This window comes from Cetorhinus maximus, chromosome 7, assembly GCF_964194155.1.
Source record: "Cetorhinus maximus chromosome 7, sCetMax3.hap1.1, whole genome shotgun sequence".
In the NCBI taxonomy this organism is placed as follows: domain Eukaryota; kingdom Metazoa; phylum Chordata; class Chondrichthyes; order Lamniformes; family Cetorhinidae; genus Cetorhinus; species Cetorhinus maximus.
Window position 1 is genome coordinate 103,598,220 of NC_135885.1, and position 22,092 is coordinate 103,620,311.

A 22,092-nucleotide genomic window follows, 5' to 3' on the forward strand; every position below is an offset into this window, starting at 1 on the left:
CAGACTTGCTGAGTTTTTCCAGGTAATTCTGTTTTTATTTTGTTTTGGATTTCCAGCATCCGCAGTAGCTTTTAGCTTTTTGTTTTTATCTTTGTGTTTGATTGACTGCCACCTCTCTTCAAAAAAATGCCCTCTTGGAAGAAGTATGGTTCTGTCCTCCGACAGGATTTCCGACTGTCTCTTCTGCCCTGCTCACCTTCATTGCTTTCCATTTCTCTCCTGGTGTTTGACAAGGTGTTTACTAAAACCCGCTTTCACAGCCATATCTCCTTTCTCAGTGACTGTCTCCGTCTCCGACTCACTCCACGTGGATTTCAACTGAAATTCCATCCCTCTTGTTTCGAACCCACCCAGGATTACAGGTATCTCCGGGACATAAAACGTTTCTCGGACTGCTGTTCCCGTCGCATTCTGAGATCCACACTCAGTGCCATGCGCCGCCATATGAACACACTTGACCTCTCCCTCCAGCAGCACCGCCGCACCCTTTTTCAAAGCTGCGCGTGCCCCCAGTTTCATTTTATTCTTCGCCTCATCCGTCGCCTCAACAAGAAACTTTTTCTCTTTCTCTCAAGTGCTAAGGAACGCAAGCTCCAACAACTCATCGACTCCAACACCCATCGGGGACCCTCCACCCCTGCTTGTCCCTCCGTCCTCACCCCATCTTCCAATCCCAGCCCCAGCCGCGTATTCACTATACCCCCTGACCTTCCCCTCTCCGATGCTGAACGTTCAGTGCTCAGCAAAGGACTTAGTTTCATACCCTTACGCCCTCATCTCAATGAATTTCGGGCTCGGCATGATGCTGAACTCTTCTTCCGCCGTCTTCGTCTCCGTGCTCACTTCTTTGGGCAGGAGTCCTCTCCCCGTTCAACGGATCCTTTTACCCACCTCCAATATTCTCCCTCCACTTGGACCCCTCCCTCTGGATTCTTACCTTCTCTTGATCTTTTCATTGAGAACTGTCGGCGTGACATTAGCCGTCTCAATTTCTCTGCTCCTCTCACCCATTCTAATCTGTCTCTCTCTGAACTCACTGCACTCCGTTCTCTCAGGTCCAACCCCAACATTGTCATCAAACCCGCTGACAAGGGTGGTACTGTTGTTGTCTGGCGCATTGACCTCTACCTCGCGGAGGCTGAGCGTCAACTCGCAGACGTTTCCTCCTACCTCTCCCTGGACCATGACCCCACCACAGAACATCAAGCCATTGTTTCCAGGACTGTCACTGACCTCATCTCCTCTGGAGATCTTCCTCCCACAGCTTCCAACTTGATAGTCGCCCAACCTCGGACGGCCCGCTTCTACCTCCTACCCAAAATCCACAAACAGAACTGTCCTGGCAGACCGATCGTGTCAGCCTGTTCCTGCCCCACGGAACTCATTTCTCGTTATCTTGACTCCCTTCTCTCTCCCCTTGTCCAGTCCCTTCCCACCTACATCCGTGATTCCTCTGACACCTTACGTCACATCAACAATTTCCAGTTCCCTGGCCCCAACCGCTTCCTCTTCACCATGGATGTCCAATCCCTCTACACCTCCATCCCCCACCAGGATGGTCTGAGGGCCCTTAGCTTCTTCCTTGAACAGAGGCCCCAACAATCCCCATCCACCACTACTCTCCTCCGTCTGGCTGAACTTGTTCTCACACTGAACAATTTCTCCTTTAACTCCTCTCACTTCCTCCAAATAAAAGGTGTGGCTATGGGTACCCGCATGGGCCCCAGCTATGCCTGTCTCTTTATGGGCTATGTGGAACATTCCTTGTTCCAGTCCTACTCCGGCCCCCTCCCACAACTCTTTCTCCGGTACATCGATGATTACTTCGGTGCTGCTTCATGCTCTCGTCGGGACCTGGAAAAATTTATTAATTTTGCTTCCAATCTCCACCCCTCCATCATCTTCACATGGTCCATCTCTGACACTTCTCTTCCCTTCCTTGACCTCTCTGTCTCAATTTCTGATGATAGACTGTCCACCAATATCCATTACAAGCCTACCGACTCCCACAGCTACCTCGACTACAGCTCCTCACACCCCGCTTCCTGTAAAGACTCCATCCCATTCTCTCAGTTCCTTCGCCTCCGTCGCATCTGTTCTGATGACGCTACCTTCAAAAACAGCTCCTCGGACATGTCCTCCTTCTTCCTTAACCGAGGTTTTCCATCCACGGTCGTTGACAGGGCCCTCAACCGTGTCCGGCCCATATCCCGCGCATCCTCCCTCACGCCTTCTCCTCCTTCCCAGAAACATGATAGGGTCCCCCTTGTCCTCAGTTATCACCCCACCAGCCTCCGCATTCAAAGGATCATCCTCCGCCATTTCCGCCAACTCCAGCATGATGCCACCACCAAACACATCTTCCCTTCACCCCCCTTGACGGCATTCCGTAGGGATCGTTCCCTCCGGGACACCCTGGTCCACTCCTCCATCACCCCCTACTCCTCAACCCCCACTTATGGCACCTCCCCATGCCCACGCAGAAGATGCAACACCTGCCCCTTCACTTCCTCTCTCCTCACCGTCCAAGGGCCCAAACACTCCTTTCAAGTGAAGCAGCATTTCACTTGCATTTCCCCTAACTTAGTCTACTGCATTCGTTGCTCCCAATGCGGTCTCCTCTACATTGGAGAGACCAAACGCAAACTGGGCGACCGTTTTGCGGAACACCTGCGGTCTGTCCGCAAGAAAGACCCAAACCTCCCTGTCGCTTGCCATTTTAACACTCCACCCTGTTCTCTTGCCCACATGTCTGTCCTTGGCTTGCTGCATTGTTCCAGTGAAGCCCAACGCAAACTGGAGGAACAGCACCTCATCTTCCGACTAGGCACTTTACAGCCTTCTGGGCTGAATATTGAATTCAACAACTTTAGATCTTAAACTCCCCCTCCCCCCATCCCCACCCCGTTTCTTTCCCCCCCCCCACCCGCCTTTTTTTTCAATAATTTATATAGATTCTTCTTTCCCCACCTATTTCCATTATTTTTAAATCTAAAACTAAAACCTTTAGTCTTTCCACCCCACCCCCACTAGAGCTGTACTTTGAATATCCTGTCTTGCATTCTTAATTAGCACTTTTCTCAGACAAAGACCACCACCTTCAACACCTCTTTGACCCTTTTGTCTCTGACATCTTTTGATTATCTGCTCACACCACACCCTCAATGTGTCTCTTCCCCCCCACCCACCTTAAACCAATTTATATTTCTCCCTTGTTGAAACTATGCTTCAGTTCTGCTGAAGGGCCATGAGGGCTTGAAACGTTGACTGATTTCTTCTCCGCCGATGCTGCCAGACTTGCTGAGTTTTTCCAGGTAATTCTGTTTTTATTTAGCTTGGTCAAAGAAGTAGTTTTAAGGAGCATCTTAAAGGATGAATGCGATTAGAGAGGTGGAAAGGTTTAGGGAGGAAATTCCAGAGCTTGTAGCCTAGGCAACTGAACGCATGGTCACTAACGGAGGAGAGATTAAAATCGGGGATGCTCAAGATGTCGGAGTTAAAAGAGTACAGCTGCTTTGGAGGGCTCTGGGGCTGGAAAAGATTACAGAGGTTGGAAGGGGCGAGTCCATGGAGAGATTTTAAAACAGGGATGAGAATTTTAAAATCAAGGCATTACTTAACCAGAGCACATGGGTGATGGGTGAATGTGGCTTGGTGTGAGTTAGGACACAGACAGTGAGTTTTGGATGTGCCACTTGCCACTCAACTTCCCATAACTTATGAGGTCAGTGACGCACTTGTGGCACTGGGCCCACATCCTCCTTGTTATGCCGTAACTGCTGGCTTTCTTCACCAATTCCAGGCGTGCATTTTCTTCTGTGGGTTTTTTTTCCTGGCCTGATGCAGGGAAGAAAATATGGTGCCTCTTGACCACAGCCTCGGTGAGCACCTCCAGGGAGGCATCAGAAAATTCAGAGGCTGACTATGTCTGCCCACCCTTGACAGTGCTGGCCTGACCCCATACCTCTCCTTGCCAATCATCTGCACAATGAGCAGCAGGCCTAGTCATGGCTGTCCCCTGCCTTTTCAAAGGGCCCTTAGTGACTGTGTCCCATCACCAGGCCATGTTTGACACAGCTGATTGGCTGCCGAACATCGCCCCTGAGCCAATCAGACCATTTGCAATTGTAAATTGTGGGACATTAGTGACGCAAGTGTGAGGCGGGCTTGGAGCCTGGGTCTGAACTGATGGCCGGGTTCGCAAACCAGAATGACAATCAGCTCCATAACCCTGAGAATTCACCCTGAGCTGCAACCTAAGTCAATTTTAAAAAGTTAATTTTATTTTAAATTGCTGTGAGACCTGAGTTCCAACATGCTCTTTTCCATAGAGATGTTGCAATAAGAACAAAGAGTTGTAAATAATCATGTAAATAAGGGTGATGCAAAGATTATCATAATTTCTAATCATTTTTGGGCAGTGAACTAATTCTGTCCTTTTTATTGTATGCTTTCTGTTGCTCATAGAGAGCTTGCCACTATTAGAAATACTTCACAGATGTGACAAAAAATGGATTTTGTTCTGAATTTTTATTATGTATTCTTTCTAGCGAGAAATGGCATACAAGCAGGCAATGTTCACACTGGGACCTAGAAAGTCAAACTGTTTCATGGGTATAAAATAGTTGCCTAAGGATCCAATATGGCATGCAGTGTGCACATGCTCACTCCTTGCAGGAAGTGCAGTGTCTGCCATATTGGATGGTGTTCAACTGTCGGCATTGAGAATATGTGCTAGTCGCTGTAAAACGTTCATTATGATGGTTATTAAAGGTCCCATACTTGTTGTTGGTTTCTTTGTGAACTTAGTTTTTACCGGCTTCTGACTCATTTTATTCCTCTCATTTCCAGAAATTGTGTAACCTCCATATTTGATATTCTTTTGGTGCATATTTTATTATTGACCTCCTAATTTTACATTGTACAGATTTCATTTACAGAACCTTGAGTCTACCTATAAAAGTTTTCAAGTTTTGAATAGTGGTTTTCCTTTCCAGTATTATTTCCTAAACTATAATTCACCACTTTCCTCCTGTTCCCTTAAAAACATTTCTGCTGACAGAGTACATTAGTTTTAGTATGCAACACGTCATCTTTGTGCTTAACACAATGATTTCTTATCCACTGGTAACTAAATGAATGAGCTGGAGAGATTCAGAATTCCTTGAGGTAAAATCCCCAGTCGCAATGGAGCCTGAAGTAATGCAATTTCATCATAGAATTACATAGAATTTACAGCACATGTGTATGAACGTCTTCTTGTATTTGTTGCAGTTTTCCTCAGTATTAGCTATATAATTAATTTTGTATCAACTGCAAATTTTGAATTGTACTTCTGATTCCCAGGTGCAAATTGCTTATGTAAATAGTAAACAACAGTGGTCCCAGCACTGATCCCTGTGGAACACCATTTCCACTTTCTACTAGCCTCTCTCAGTGTTTTTTGTTTTATAGCCAACTTGCTATTTATTCTGCGATTTGTTTCCTGACACCAAGCTCTGATCTTAGTCACGAGTCTGCTATCTAGTACCTTATCAAAGTCCCTTTGAAAATCCAAATGTATTATATTACCCTTACTCTTTCTGCTGCACCGTGAAATAATTAAATAAGTTTGTTCAAGCATAACCTTCAGCTGAAATCCATGCTGACTACTTTTTTTATTATACTTTAGGTTTCTAGTTTTTTTTTATTACATATTTGAATAAAGATTCCATATCTTCCCCACTGCTGATGTTAGTTTAAGTGGTTTATGGTTCCGTGGGTTTCCTGTATCACCCTTTTCCAAAATACGAATAACATTAGTTATCTGCCAGACCTTTGGCACTATTCTTTTTCTAATGAATTTTTATAAGCATATAATAGTGCCCCTGATATCTCCTCCCTTGCTTCTTACAGTATTCTTAGATGAATCCATCCAAAACAAGGGTTTTATGCTCTCTGAGTTTGATTAGTTGATCAATAGTCTCTCTCCTTGCCATTTTAAATCTTTATATCTTTTTTGTTATCCTATTCTCATATTCATCCTGATAAATTTGAGGTGAAGTAATCATTAATTATATCTGCTACCTCTCTATCAATACCTGTAAGTTTATCTTGTACATCCCTTGGTGGTCTGTCCCTTTTCTGGGGGGATATTAAGCAAAACAAGGTGAGGACAAAGTACACTCTAAATTTTCCCTTATGTTGGCCCAGTTTACATTGTCCACATTCTTATTCTCATGATCTGTATATGGTTTTTACTTTGCAGTCTTTATAATTTTATTCCTCTTTTATTTTAATTTTTACTTAATTTTAGGTTTTTACTTTCTGCTTCATGAATATAATTCCCTGATATTTTTAATGGCCTTGATCTCTTCTCTTTTCATCTCTTTCTGTTGTATTTGTCATCTCTGTGAACTGTGGTTTCTGCTTTTTCTGGTTTTTTTTTGATCCAGCTTCTGTCCAATGAACTTTTTTTTCGATGGTCCATTTCACTTCTCCCTGCTGTTTAGTTTCTTCTTTCCCGGTCAGTAATTCTGCTTTCTATTCCTATTTCCCTGTGTAAGTACTTTTTTTCTAATCTGTTCTGTTGTTTTTCTTCAAGCTTTTCCTGGATTCTTCCTATTGACCTAAGTACTTTGAGGGCCAATCACCATGGTGTTTTCTGTGACTAAGTATCTCTCTGAGATATTGGATTATTGGAATCACATTGAGGTGATTATCTGAGAGGACAAAATAGGCCACATTTAATAACAAGTCTAAGTGCAAAATAGACAAAAAAATTGCATTGATGGGCTAAGATTAAGCAAAACTTTGGTTCACTCGAAGAATCAATAAAAAAGACATTTCATTATGGTGCGAAAGGGAAATAACAAGTGACATATTTTATCCGCAGGTCATTGGATAATAGTAACTATCAGACTTGCACTTCTACCAGGGCACTTACCTACCTCTCTCTGAGGGCTCATACTGGAGCTTGGGGTGTGCACTGCAATCAAAATTCTTACAGAAGCACATAGTCAGAAAATTATCCCAAGTAAGTTACATTCTGTTTAAATTACTTGGGATGACAGTCCTTTTACCAATATTTATGGGGTTCATCCAGTATTTCAAGTAAATCATAAATCGCTGGCTTTGTTGAGGACTTTTGTCTGTGCAGGAAGCCCATTCATTCATTTATTTAGGATTTTTAGGAAGTAATTCATATGAAGATACAAAACGAGAAATGAGAGAGGATGGTCAATCCTACTTATGCTCAAATATTTTCAATTGGTTTAGAAGCTCAACTGATGCATCCTACAAATGGTAGCGGGGTAGGCAAAGTAAAACAAAAAAAAATATGGCCCTGAATTTTGTGCACATCATGGGCAGGATTTTCCCGTCAACGAGCAGGGGGTGGGGCCCACTCGTCGACATGTAAAATGATGCGTGGTGACGTCAGGCGGAAATCCTGACGTCACCACGCCCCATTTAAATTTTCCACTAGGCAGGGGCGCAGCAAAATCAGCTGTGTGCCCACCAACCTGTCAATGGCCAATTGAGGCCATTGACTGAGTCATTTAGCTAGTTAATGGACCTGCCCGTCCAACCTTAAGGTTAGCGGGCAGGCTGGGAGCCCTGGCGGGAATTAGAAAAAGCATGAAACCTCATCCACGGGCGGGATGAGGTTTCGTGTAGGCTTAAAAAAATTTTATTAAAGTTTTTGTAAAAATTATGGACGTGTCCCAACTCATGTGACAGTGTCACATGAGGGGACATATAAGGGAATTTTTTTTTTCTATTTTTAACATTTTTTATTGTGGAGCCGATCTCCCTGAGGCATCACTTAGCCTCAGGGAGATGACCGCGCTCTTTCGTGCGCATGTGCGAAAGCGCACTCTTGATCTAGGGATTCCCCCCCCGCCTGCACAGGGAGCACATAGCGCTTCCATACGGACGTCGCGCTGGGCTGGCCTTAATTGGCCCTCCCATGTAAAATGGCGGCGTGCCTCCAATCAGGGGCGCCAATCGAAGGAGCACTTGTGTGCGCCCGCCATTCAACTTACACCCCGACAGGAGGAAAATCTTGCCCCATGTGTGCATGACTGGTGGGCCCAGAAGTGGATGTGATATCTGCTTCTAGCCGCGATCACAACTGACACATGATTTTGCACTGTCTGGCCAATTAAGGCCCAGCCAGCGTGAAACGCACCCGGACATTGGTGCAGCGCTGGCAGCGGGGGCAGGCAATGGCAGGCATTGGGTCCAATGGGGACCAGAGGTGGAGTTTAAAAGCTGCACAGGCAACTCCCTGAAGGCTGCCAGGAGTTTAAGAGGAACCTCAGGGAGTTATCCAAGGGAGAGTCTAATATCTGGCAGGAGTTATGGCCTTAGCACTCGCTGGGCAATGCCAGGGCTCCACAATTCTCTGACGCGTGCCTGCGCACTCTCATGGAGGCAGAGAGTGCCTGGCCTAATATTCCGATGCTGCATGATGGCAAGAGGAGGCTACCCCACCTGACTAAGAAGGCCTGGATGGAGATGGCTGCCCAGGTGAGTGGGCATGATGTTGTGTGCTGCAAATGGATCCCATGCCAGAAATGATTCAATAAAATTCAATGATCCGCAAGTGTGAGTACCAACTTTGCATGGAAGTGTGTGTAGGTGTCTTGGAGGGTGGCTATTCATGGTGGTGCTCAGGGGTATAAGATGAAGAGTGCCAAATTGCACATATCCCTGTGCCGGCCAAGGCTGGGAGATGTGTCCATGTCATGAAGCTTTTAATGTATATAAAATTATTGGAAAATATTTTTTTTTTAAAATAGAGCTTTAGTCTGTGGGTGTGTCTTAATTGGATTAAAGCCAGCTAGTCTGGGTGCTTTTGTGTGTAATAATTTTGAGATGTATGAGAGGTAGAGCGCATTTGCATTTTTTGAATAGAGCATTCAAGAAGGTGAGTAAAATCTGGCACCTAGCTAGCAGATACCAAGCAATATGTTTATATTACTAATAAAATTGGTACTATGAAAGGGATTTTATTGTTAGAAGTGGCTGGTGCTACAATGAGAATTTACATTCAATGAGCTCTGCTAGGTATAACTTCAGCAGTTTTCGTGTGTGCAGGGCAATGTAAGCTTAAATGAGCTTGAAGAGCAATGCAAGCTTAAAGTGGTTGTAAGCCTACAACTGTCTCCACAGGAACCAAAGTGAGAGGAACCTCATTTTGAATTTGTAAGGTGAAAATGCTTTGCCTGGGTTCTGCTTAAAAATCAATGGGTTGCTGTTGCCCTAATGGAGATTAGTTTAGGAATTTGTTAGAAGTTATGATAGTAGTAATTTGTAGCCATGTATATTTGTTTAATGTGTTGTAACTTAATAAAATGTTTCATTTAGTTTAATATAAAACCTTTCGCGAACTGGTGGTCTGGTTCCTGAATTTAGAGCTGCACCTCAAACATATCACTTAAAAATATAGGTTATGACAGTTGTTTCAAGTTTCCCTCTGGGATTTTTAATTAACTTAGCTTTACTGAAAGGCTGCCTCATAACAGTCTGCTTGCCTTGGGTATATAGAAGGTTGAGGTGTGCCAATCTGATGCGCGCCTCAAGCTTGCTCTCCTGAAGAGTGGGGGACGAGGCTGATATGGTGTTGCAAGTCGAGGATGGACTAATGAATGCACTTTAGTCCGTACAGGAAAAGAGAAGCCATAACGCTCTGGAGCGCACACAAACGAGTGGTGGGGTGCCCAACATCCTGATCCTTTCCAGGTTTGAGATGAGCCCCTGGAGACGTCCATCAGGTGGCAGATACTGGATGTCCAGTGGGATGTGTATGAATATCTGGTGGAGATCCCTGGCGGTATATGATCCATGGTTTCTGTCTTGGAGGTGTCCATGTGGAGTTGAGCACTGCATTGACCCAGAGCTCTGAGAACATAGCCTCCTCCATTGAGAGTGGTGACTTTCACGGAGAGGTAGCTCCAGGGACAGAATCAGGGGTTTCTGGAGCTGTGCTTGGACTTGCAAGCCCTCACACAGGCACTGACCTCAGTAACTCACTGCTAGGATGAGAGATGGATGAGGCACCTGTTCATTCTGCTAGGCGCCCATCCATCAATGGTGAGCAGGAGGGTTCAAACCAACCTCACGCTGGCGGACCAGCTGCATGTCGCATCTGTGAGCTCCTCTCAAGGTGCTACAGATGAAGGCTCTTCTGCCCCTCTGCCAGTGCCAGTGGCATCTGATGAGGTTGCAATGAATGGGGAGTTCTCAGCCATGGCGCTGGACTCTCCTGCCCAGTCAGGGCCTGCACAAGCTCCACCAGTCAGAGGACATCTGCCAAGGTCATCAAGGCTGACAGGACATCACAGTCAGCAGGCTGCCCCTAATGTCAGCAAGTGAGGAGCAGGGGGGAAAGACTAAGACACAGCACGTGCAAGCGGACATTTAAGGCACTATAAACACAAGAGGGGTTGCCACGGGTGATACAACTTCAGCTGAAATGTGTTCCTGTGTACAAATTGTGTAAACATGACCACCACTTACAGATGTTATTATGTTGCCTGGTCTGAATGTGCTTTATGTTTCTCATTGTTTTGGGCATGGGAGTGGCTTGTGACAGACAGGAAGGGCTGCAAACTTTGTTTCAGAGGTAGTTAGTTGATGTAAGGGTGACAGGATGGCCACATCAAGAACGTTCAGTAAGGAAGCGTCACCCTTTCCCTCACTTCCAAGCCATGCCTTGGATGCCTAGCTGACAGAGCGGAGAAACAGGGTCTCCCTGCCTCCCATAAGGCTCCTCACTTCTACAGACACGTCCTCTCCCTGGGCCTCCTCTGGCTTCTCATCAGATGCATCAGTAAAATCGTCCTCTGCGGCCTGGGGAGCTGCCTCACTGTCTTTGTCCTCCAAAAGGTCCCCCCTTGACAGAGCCAAATGATGCAGAGTGCAGCACACAATGACAATAAGCGAGCTGCACTCTCGAGGTATTGCAGTGCTCTCCCTGATCAGTCGAAGCAGTGGAACCTCATCTTGAGCAGGCCAATGGCCCTCTCAATTACAGCCCTTGTACAGCCATGGCTTCGATTGTACCTCTCCTCCGCTTCTGTCCTTTGGTGTCGCAGCGGCATCATGTAACACCTTTTCAGGGGATAGCCTTTGGCACCCAGGAGCCAACCATCCAACCAAACTGGAGTGATGAACAGCCTTGGCACCTGGGAGTGTCTCAAGATGTATGCACCGTGGCACCTGCCCGGGTACCTGGTGCAGACCTGCAAAATCTGTGTCCTGTGCTCGCAAACAATGCTGATGGAGTGGAAGCCCTTTCCGTTGATGAAGGCACTTGGCTCACCTACTGGCGCCTTTATGGCCACATGAGTGCAATCTCTGGCACCCTGGATTCAGGGATAACCAGCAATTGCAGCAAAGTCTCTGGTTCTCTCAGCCTGGCTGGCTTTGTTGGTCTGGAAATGAATGAAATTCATTATCATCTGAACAGAGCGTCACTGACCAGCTTGACGCAGCTGTGGTCACCTGTTTGGGAAACACCACATAGATCTCCCACTGACCTTTCGAAAGAACCGGAGGCAAAAAAGTTCAGGGCCTCTGGCACCTTAAGAGCTACTGGCATCAAGTGGCCACTGACACATTTGGAGGCGATTTCCGGAGAGACCTGTGGAGGCAAATGGGGGTCACAGTCTCTCTGGAGAGCCGGAGTCTCCTTCGGCACTGGACCTCCTACACGTCCAAGTAGCTGGAACACTGCCCTTAGACTCTCGCTGTAGGATAATGGCGTATTCTGTGGGCCTTCTGCCTTGCACTTCCTGCTGGCCCTGGACACCATGTGGCCATGCGTCTCTTTCCACAGGTCACTCTCTGGGATGCTGCCTGCAGACACCAGCCCTCCTCTCCCTTCTGGTCCTCTCCTCCTCAGAGTAGAAAGTTCCTCCAGCAGAGTAGACAATCCCCATTTTCTGGAATACAGATGGCAGGGGAGTGTGCCCTGAGGGCTGCAGCACTGGTGGTTGTATGTGGTGTCATCTGGTATGCAAACAGGAACCATGACAGTCTGGTGCTGGTGGAATCCCTGTCCAGCTTTTTCATCCCGGAGTGAAAAGTTTGGGCTGCTCGCTCAGCCAAACCATTAGAGGCGGGGTGGTAAGGCGAGTTTTTGACATGAGTTGAGGGTTGTAAATCTGTGGAACTCCCTGCTGGTAAATGCAGTCCCGTTATCTGACACGAGATCCTCCAGTAACCCGTGCACTGCAAAACTCTGTCACAAATGGTCTATGGTGGCAGCAGACATGGGTGATCAGACTTTGTAGACATCCATCCACTTGGAGTGGGTGTCTATTAGTAAAAGGAACATCATGTCCAAGAAGGGCCCCATGGAGTTGACGTGGAGGCGCAACCATTCCCAGGGGTGCAGCGGAACTAAGGGGGTTGCTTTTGTACCTGCTGGTATTGAAGACAACATTTGACATGGGCTTCGATGTCTGCGACCATTCCTGGCCACCACAAGCATCTGCGCGTGAGCATCTTCGTCCTACTAATGCCAGGGTGAGCGCTATGTAGCTCGGCCAATAATGACCTCCGCCCTCTCAGGGGCACGATAACCCTTGCTCCCCAGAGCAATATGCCATCCTGGCAGATGGACTAGCATCTGCAATTGAAATAAGGCTTCATTTCAACAGGCTTTTATTTTCCTGACCATCCATTCAAGATCTGCTCCCGGGCATGAGATAAAAGTTGATCTCAGCTTGTCCACTCATGGATTTGTGTGGCTTGGACAGAAGGGAAATCCAAAAAAATTTGTACTAAGGCAAGTTCCTTAGGGATTGGAATGTTCATAAGACCATAAGACATAGGAGCAGAAATTAGGCCATTCGGCCCATCGAGTCTGCTGCACCATTCAATCATGGCTGATAAGTTTCTCAACCCCATTCTCCTGCCTTCTCCCCATAACCTTTGATCCCCTCACCAATCAAGAACCTATCTATCTCGGTCTTAAATACACTCAATGACCTGGCCTCCACAGCCTTCTGTGGCAATGAATTCCATAGATTCACCACTCTCTGGCTAAAGAAGTTTCTCCTCATCTCTGTTCTAAAAGGTCTTCCCTTTACTCTGAGGCTGTGCCCTCGGGTCCTAGTCTCTCCTATTAATGGAAACATCTTCCCCACGTCCACTCTATCCAGGCCTTCCAGTATTCTGTAAGTTTCAATCAGATCCCCCCTCATCCTTCTAAACTCCATCGAGTATAGACCCAGAGTCCTCAAACGTTCCTCATATGTTAAGCCTTTCATTCCTGGGATCGTTCTCGTGAACCTCCTCTAGACCCTCTCCAGGGCCAGAACATCCTTCCTGAGATATGGGGCCCAAAATTGCTCACAATATTCTAAATGTGGTCTGACCAGAGCCTTATAAAGCCTCAGCAGCACATCCCTGCTATTATATTCTAGTCCTCTCGAAATAAATGCCAACATTGCATTTGCCTTCCTCACTACCGACTCAACCTGCAGTTAACCTTAAGAGAATCCTGGACTAGGACTCCCAAGTCCCTTTGCACTCCAGATTTCTGAATTCTCTCCCCATTTAGAAAATAGTCTATGCCTCTATTCTTCCTACCAAAGTACATGACCTCACACTTCCCCACGTTGTATTCCATCTGCCACTTCTTTGCCCATTCTCCTAACCTGTCCAAATCCTTCTGCAGCCTCCCCGCCTCCTCAATACTACCTGTCCCTCCACCTATCTTTGTATCATTTGCAAACTTAGCCAGGATGCCCTCAGTTCCTTCATCTAGATCATTAATGTATAAAGTGAAAAATTGTTGTCCCAACACTGACCCCTGCGGAACTCCACTAGTCACCGGCTGCCATCCTGAGAAGGACCCCCTTATCCCCACTCTCTGCCTCCTGCCAGACAGCCAGTCTTCACATTGTTATCTGGCAGGGGGAGGTGGCTCAACATGTCAGCATGTGCAATCTGGCTTGATCGGTGTATAAAAGTGTATCTGTACGCTGCCAACATCAATGCCCACCTCTGGAAGGGAGCAGATGCTTATTGCCTTATCCTCTCCAAATAATCCCAGGAGAGGCTTGAAGTCGGATATAATGTGAAAATGGCGACCATGGAGATATTAATGGAATTCCTGAACACCAAATACAACAGACAAACCCTCTTTCTCAATTTGAGAATATCTTCGCTCTGCAGCACTGAGCATGCAAGATGTATAACCATCCACCATCCAAAGTGACAGTACAGCCCCTATTCCATAAGGGGATGCATTGCAAGTTAAAATCAATTATTTCCTTGGGTCAAAGTGGACCAGTAGGGCCGATGATCTTAACAATCGCTTTATCTTCAGAAATGATCCCGGTGTGGATCTTGCCAAATCCATTTATGGTTTTTCTTAAGCAATGCGTATAACGGAGCCAGTATAGTTGATAGATTTGGGAGAAGTCGCCCATAGTAGTTTATCATGCCTAAGGAGGCTTTTAGTTCTGTAGTGTTTTTCGGTGTAGGTGCCTCGTGAATAGCCTTGGCCTTTTCTTCCAGGGGATGCAGGCCCTGAGTGTCGACCTTATGGCCCAGGTTATCTACTTCCTTGGCTTGGGAAATATATTTCTCTCATTTCAAGTGTACCACTGCTTGTGGGAAGCATTTCAGCACCTCCTCCAAATTAGCTAAGTGTCCGTCCAGTGATCAAGACGTCACTCAGATAAACAATAACATGGGACAGTCCCTGAAGTAGATTTTCTATGGCATGCTAGAAAATAGCACACGCCGATGAGACCCCAAAGGGTAGTCGAGCATATTGATACAATCCTCAATGTGTATTGATGGTAACGAATTCCCTAAAGCCTTCTTCCAACTTTACCTGCTGGTAAGCATGGCTCATGTCGAGTTTTGAATATGTGCTGCCCCCTGACAATTTCAAACATAATTCGTCTATCTTCGGTATCGGGTGTATACCAAGTTTGGCTACTCTGTTTACAGTTAACTTACAGTCACCGCATAAGTAAACACTTTGGCCTGGCTTCAGTACGGGTACTATGGGTGCTGCCCTCTTGGAAAATTGCACCGGTTATAAGATACCCAACTTTTCCAGCCTGTTTAGCTCGGTCTCAACCTTGTTCACCACATAAGGGACTGGTCTGGCTTTGATAAATCTCTGGGTTGTGTTAGGGTCTGCGTGGATCGGTTTGCAGCCCACGAATCCTTCCTAGCTCGTCACTGAAAATGGAAACATACTTTTGTAACAATTCCTGTGAATTTCTCATTCTGATTTGAAAAATCTCAGCCCATTTCAATTTAATCTTTTTGAGCCAGTTGTGATTAATTAAACTGGGGTCCGCCCCATCTACTACTATAAGGGGTAAATTTGCAGACTGATCCCCATACTGCACCAGGACTTGGCATATCCCTTTCACTCTTATTTCTTCGCCCATATATGTTTTTAATTTAGTGCCCGATTCTTCCAAATTTAAAGGATGGACTCCTTTATTCAAGTATCTGAACGTACGTTCCCCTATGACAGACATTGATGCCCCAGTATCAACCTCCATCTTGATGGGCTGTTCATTGACTCTAATAACTACCTGGATTGGCTCAGTTCTACCCACTTTCAGGTTGTATGATGAATAGATGTAAGATTCTTCTTCCTCTAGTTCTTCAGTGAGACAGATTTCGCGATTTCAACCTTTGTTTTTAAAATGCTGCCTCGGCCTGTCTTTACAATGCTGCATTATGTGACCATTGTGGTGGCAGATAAAGCATTCGACATTTCTGAACCATCGATCGCCTGCAGGCTGCCAGGATGGATTTCTCTCATTAATGTTGTGAGTTTTCACTGTAGTACCTGTTGTTCTTCAATGGTTTGTACATAGTGTGCATTTCCCGCCTTTCTGCGGAGTCTGACGTTTTTGCGCCTTTTGTTCCGGTCCTTCCCACCCTTACAAGATGGAAGGCGCCATTTTGTGTATCTTTTATTGCCTCCGAGTCTCTAACAGCGCTCTCCATGGCTGTTGCCAGTTCTAATGCCTTACTGAAGTCTAGATTAGTTTCAGATAGCAATCGCTATCGAATAGCATCATCTCCGATTCCACATATCAATCGGTCACTCAACATGTAATTACTTGGCTTCAGGTGGTTTTTGATAGTATTTACTAACTCGTTGAAAGTCTTTGTATTGGGGTGTTTGGTGATGCGAGGCTGTGGATCAGCCCATACGTTTTCCTCCCACATGTGGGCAAAAGATTCGCCCTCTTCTTGTCCTCCCCCGCAATGTCATTAGTGGCAAAGAAGAATGCTAGGCATTCGATGTAATGAGACCAGTCATTGGAAATGGGGTTTCAATGGTTCAAGATGTCCAAACTGCGGCATACTCGATGACTAAGGAGACTGCGCTTTCAAACAGATTCAAGGTCGTGGCGAAGTAACATAGCTGACTTACCGCGGCTTTCTTGATTGCCATCAATTGATCCAGTTTATTCTCGCTGCCAGTTTTATGTTTTTGGTTATCCGGTTCGCTTTGTCTGGCGAACGTTAGCTGCGCCCTTGATATTAATACATTAGTTGGTACTTGAAACAATACAGGCAGAGAGACCGATTAACTAAACAAACACTGGTGGTTTATTGGAACTAAGAACAGGACACTAACACAATGTGTGCTTCTTCAATCACCTCCAGCTCTAGACTTCCTGTTACCCAAGTAGCCCCTGCAGTATAGCGATTGATCAGTACAGTCACGTGGTCAGTTAACTACATTCTCTTAAAGGTACATAGCACTCCACTTTACCACAAGGGAAGACCTGCACATCAGTGCAAAAGACAAGGCTGAAGCAGCTTCAGATGCCAGATTTACAGCCAATTCAATTCACTGCATGTGATATCAAGAAATGGCTGAAGGTACTGCATACTGCAAATTGTACCAGTCCTGATAACATTCCAGCAATAATACCTGATGACCTGTACTCCCGAAATAGCCACGCCCCTAATCAATCTGTTCCAGTACTGGCATCTTCCAGGCTATGTGAATTTCTTTTTAAATGCTAGACCAGCATTTATTGCCCATCCCTAGTTGCCTTTGAGGTGGTGGTGGTGAACTACCTTTTTGAACCGCTGCAGTCCATGTGGTGTAGGTACACCCACAGTGCTGTTCGGGAGGGAGTTCCAGGATATTGACCCAGCGACAGCGTAGCGACGGCGATATATTTCCAAGTCAGGATGGTGAATTGGGGGGGGAACTTGCAGGTGGTGGTGTTTCCATCTGCCCTTATCCTTCTAGATAACAGTGGTCGTGAGTTTGGAAGGTGCTGTCAAAGGAGTCTTGAACTCCTGCACTGCATCTTGAAGATGGTACACACTGCTGCTACTGTGCATCGGTGGTGGAAGGAGTGAGTGTTTTTGGATGTGGTGCCAATCAAGTGGGCTGTTTTGCCCTGGATGGTGCCAAGCTTCTACAATGTTGTTAGGGCTGCACTCATCCAGGCAAGTGGGGAGTATTCCATCATACCCTTGACTTATGATTTGGGGAGTCAGGAGATGAATTACTTATCACACGATTCCTAGCCTCTGACCTGCTCTTTTAGCCACAGTATTTATATGGCTAGTCCAGTTCAGTTTCTGGTCAGTGGTAACCCCCAAGATGTCGATAGTGGGGGATTCAGTGATGATAATGCCATTGAACATCAAGGATCGATGGTTGGATTCTCTCTAGTTGGAGATGGTCATTGCCTGACACTCGTGTGGCATGAATGTTACTTGCCACTTGTCAGCCCAAGCCTACTTGCTGCATTTGGACATGGACTGCTTCAGTATCTGAGTCGCCATGAATGGTGCTGAACATTGTGCAATCATCCGCGAACATCCCCACTTCTGACCTTATGATGGATGGAAGGTCATTGATGAAGCAGCTGAAGTTGGTTGAAAATTACCCAGATATGCCCTGTCCTCAATAAAACAGGCAAATCCAACCCAGCCAATTGCCACATCATCAGTCTACTGTTGATCATCAGTAAATTGGTAGAAGGGGTTGTCAACAGTGCTATCAAGTGGCAATTACTAAGCAATAACGTGTTCACTGCCACTCAGTTTGGGTTCTGCCAGGGCCACTCAGCTCCTGACCTCATTGCAGCCTTGATCCATTTATGGACAAAAGAGCTGAACTCCAGATGTGAGGATGAAAGTGACTGCCCGTGGCGTCAAGGCAACATTTGACCCACTATGGCATCAAGGAGGCCTCACAATGTTCCTCAGGGTAGTGGCCTAGGCCCAATCATCTTCAGTTGCTTCATTAATGGCCTTGCCTTGATCATAAGATCAGGAATAGGGATATTCACAGGTGATTGCAGAACATTTAGCACCATTCATGACTCCTCAGACACTGAAGCAGTCCGTGTCTATATAGCAGCAAGGCTAGACAATATTCAGGATTGGGATCATCAGTGGCAAGTAATATGTGTGCCACATAAATGCCAGGCAATGACCATCTCCAACAAGAGAGAATCTAACTATCTACCCTTGACATTCAATGGCATTACCATCACTGAATTCCCCGCTATCAACATTCTGGGGTTAGCATTGACCAGAAACTGAACTGGACCAGCCTTATAAATACTGTGGCTACAAGAGCAGGTCAGAGGCTAGGAATTCTGTGACAAGTAACTTGCCCTCTGACTCCCCAAAACCTGTACACCCTCGACAAGGCACAGGTAAGGAGTATGATGCAATACTCTCCTCTTGTCTGGAGGAATGAAGTTTCAACAACACTCAAGAAGCTTGACACCATCCAAGACAAAGCAGCCCACCTGATTGACACAACATGTACCACCTTCAACATTCTCTCCCTCTGCCACCTATGCACAGTGTCAGCAGTGTGTACCATCTATAAGATGCACTGCAGCAACTCATCAAGGCTCCTTCGACAGCACCTTCCAAACCCGTGATCTCTATTACCTGGGAGGACCTGGGCAGCAGGCGCCTGGGAACACAACCACCTGCAAGTTCCCCTCCAAACCACACATCATCCTGACTTGGAACTATATCGCTATTCCTCCACTGTCCCTGGGTCAAAATCCTCGAACTCCATTCCTAAGAATACTGAGTATACCTACAGTACATGGACTGCGGCGGTTCAAGAAGGCAGCTCACCACCACCTTCTTGAGGGAATTAGGGAAGGGCAATAAATGCTGGCCTAGCCAGTGAAGCCCACATCCCATAAATGAATAAATTTTTAAAAATGCTTCATGCATTATGTACCATAAGCGGAAATGTTCCACTTTTCAGCAAAAACATCCTATCAGCAAAGATTAGCTTTTTCAGACCCAATAACATCTTTAGCCTTAAAGATTCCTACATTAAGTTCATCTGAACTTACAACCATTACATTTTTCATTAAACAATGGAAAGTGAATCCTTCAAACACCCCTTTAAAATACATTTATTACTGTTTCCCTGGGCGGAATTGTCACAGATTAACACTAAGTGTGGTAGCGGACGGGAAAAACAATGTTTTACCCGCTGGCCGCATTGGTGGCTTTTCAGGCCATATTGTCCCAAACCTTCCTCATTAATTATGCATCCCTGGCAAACACACCGTTTTTATGCCGGGCAGGCTTTCATTGACCCGCCATGCCACCATCTTGCTGTTTCTTTACGCTGGGCGCCATATTTAAAGTCCAGTCGCGCACATAGATCTCGGTGCTTCCAGCCCACGACTGCTGCATAGAAGGCATGGCCCTGAAAGGCAAGAAGACTGCAGCCCCCAGGTTCAATGACATATCCTTCGATTGCCCTTTGGAAGCAGTGGATGCCCACCATGATGCCCTCTACCCCCGCTCTGGCTGCAGAATGGGCAGCAAACTCACTAATCCAGCTTGGGATGCGGTGGTCAGCGCCAATGCTCTTCAAAAGAGGGCAGCCACCCAGTGCCGCAAAAGGATGAATGATCTCCTCTGTTCCACCGGGGTAAGTTACTCTTCACATCACTCTCAACTCACATACTCACAAACCCATCACACATCCACAGGACCCTCACTCACTGCCGGTTCAAGGGACATCACCATTCACTCTCTCACACACCTTCATTTCCCTCATTCTATCCATGGGACCACTCACCAGCCATGCAAGCCAGGCATACTTATCGTCTCCTCATCACCCTGCTTCCTGTAAGGACTCTATCCCATTCTCTCAGTTCCTTCGCCTCCATTGCATCTGTTCCAATGATGCCACTTTCCAAAACGGCGCTTCAGACATGTCTTCCTTCTTCCTTAACCCACGGTGGTTGACAGGACCCTCAACCGTGTCTGACCCATCTCCCACGCCTCTGCCTTCACACCTTCCCCTCCTTCCCAGAACCATGATAGGGTCCCCCTTGTCCTCACTTTTCACCCCACCAGCTTCTGCATTCAAAGGATCATCCTCCGCCATTTCCGCCAACTCCAGCACGATGCCAACACCAAACACATCATGTCCTCAGCCCCCCTGTCAGAATTCCATAGGGACCATTCCATCCGGGACAGCCTGATCCACTCCTCCATCGCCCCCAACATCTCATCCCCTTCCCACGGCACCTTCCCATGCAATCACAGAAGGTGCAACACCTGCCCCTTTACCTCCTCCCTCCTCACCGTCCAAGGGCCCAAACACTCCATTCAGGTGAAGCAGCGCTTCACTTGCATCGCCTTCAATTTGGTCTACTGCATTCACCACTCCCACTGTGGTCGCCTCTACATTGGGGAGACCAAACGCAGACTGGGTGACCGCTTTGCAGACTACCTTCGGTCTTTCCGCAAGCATGACCCAGACCTTCCAATCGCTTGCCATTTCAACACCCCACCCTGCTCTCATGCCCATATGTCCGTCCTTAGCCTGCTGCAATGTTCCAGTGAAGCCCAACACAAACAGGAGGAACAGCACCTCATCTTCTGATTAGGCACTTTACAGCCTTCCGGACTGAATATTGAGCTCAACAACTTCAGACCATGAACTCTCTCCTCCATCCTCATCCCTTTTTTCAAAATTCATTTTTATTTTTAGCAACATTTTTATTTTTATTCATTTATTCATTGTTTTACCCCCTTTTTTATCGCCCCTTTTTATCCCATATTCAATCCCTTATTTTTCTCCACCACCGCCCCCTCCCCTCCATCCCACCCGCACAATGGTAATCTGTTACTTGATCATGCTGTTCTTTTCAAAGTCTTATCGTTGTTCTGTTATTATCACATTCTGCTTTCTTACCTTTGCCACTATCAGCACCTTTGTTAGCCCTTACCACGACCATTAACATTCCATTTGTCCTTTTGTTCATGATATCTTTGTCAATCTCTCCTTTGCCCCCACCTGGCCTTCTATCCAGCTTCACCTGTCCCACCCCCTTAAACACTATAAATTTCATCACATTTCTACTTCTCTGTAGCTCTGAAGACTTGAAACGTCAACTCTGACTCTTTGTCCACAGATGCTGTTAGACCTGCTGAGCTTTTCCAGCTATTTCTGGTTTTGTTTCAGATTTCCAGCATTTTGCTTTTATACTTATCATCTGGTCTGGCAGCCATCCTGCTTACACTCTCTCCATCTCTATTCAAAGATTCATAGATGCTTAGAGCACAGAAGGAGGCCATTCAGCCCATCGTGTCCGCACTGGTCAACAAAGATCTGACTACACTAATCCCATTTTCCAGTACTTGGCCCATAGTCCTGGAGGCTATGGCAACGCAAGTGAATCTCTAAATACTTCTTGAATGTTACGAGAGTTTCTGACTCAACTACCCTTTCAGACAGTGTGTTCCAGACTCCCAATTTCAAAATTTCTCCTCAACTCCCCTCTTAGCCTTCTACCTCTTACCTTAAATCTATGCCCCCTGGTTATTGACCCCTCTAATAATGGAAAAAAATGCCTTCCCATCCATCCTATCTATGCCCCTCATAATCTTATACGCCTCTATCAGGTCCCCTCTCAACCTTCGCTGTTCCAAGGAAAACAACCCCAGCCTATCCAATCTTTCCTCACAGCTCAGACCCTCCAGCCCAGGCAGCATCCTGGTGAATCTCCTCTGCACCCTCTCCAGTGCCTTCAATCATTCCTATAATGTGGTGACCAGAACTGCACGCAGTACTCCAGTTGT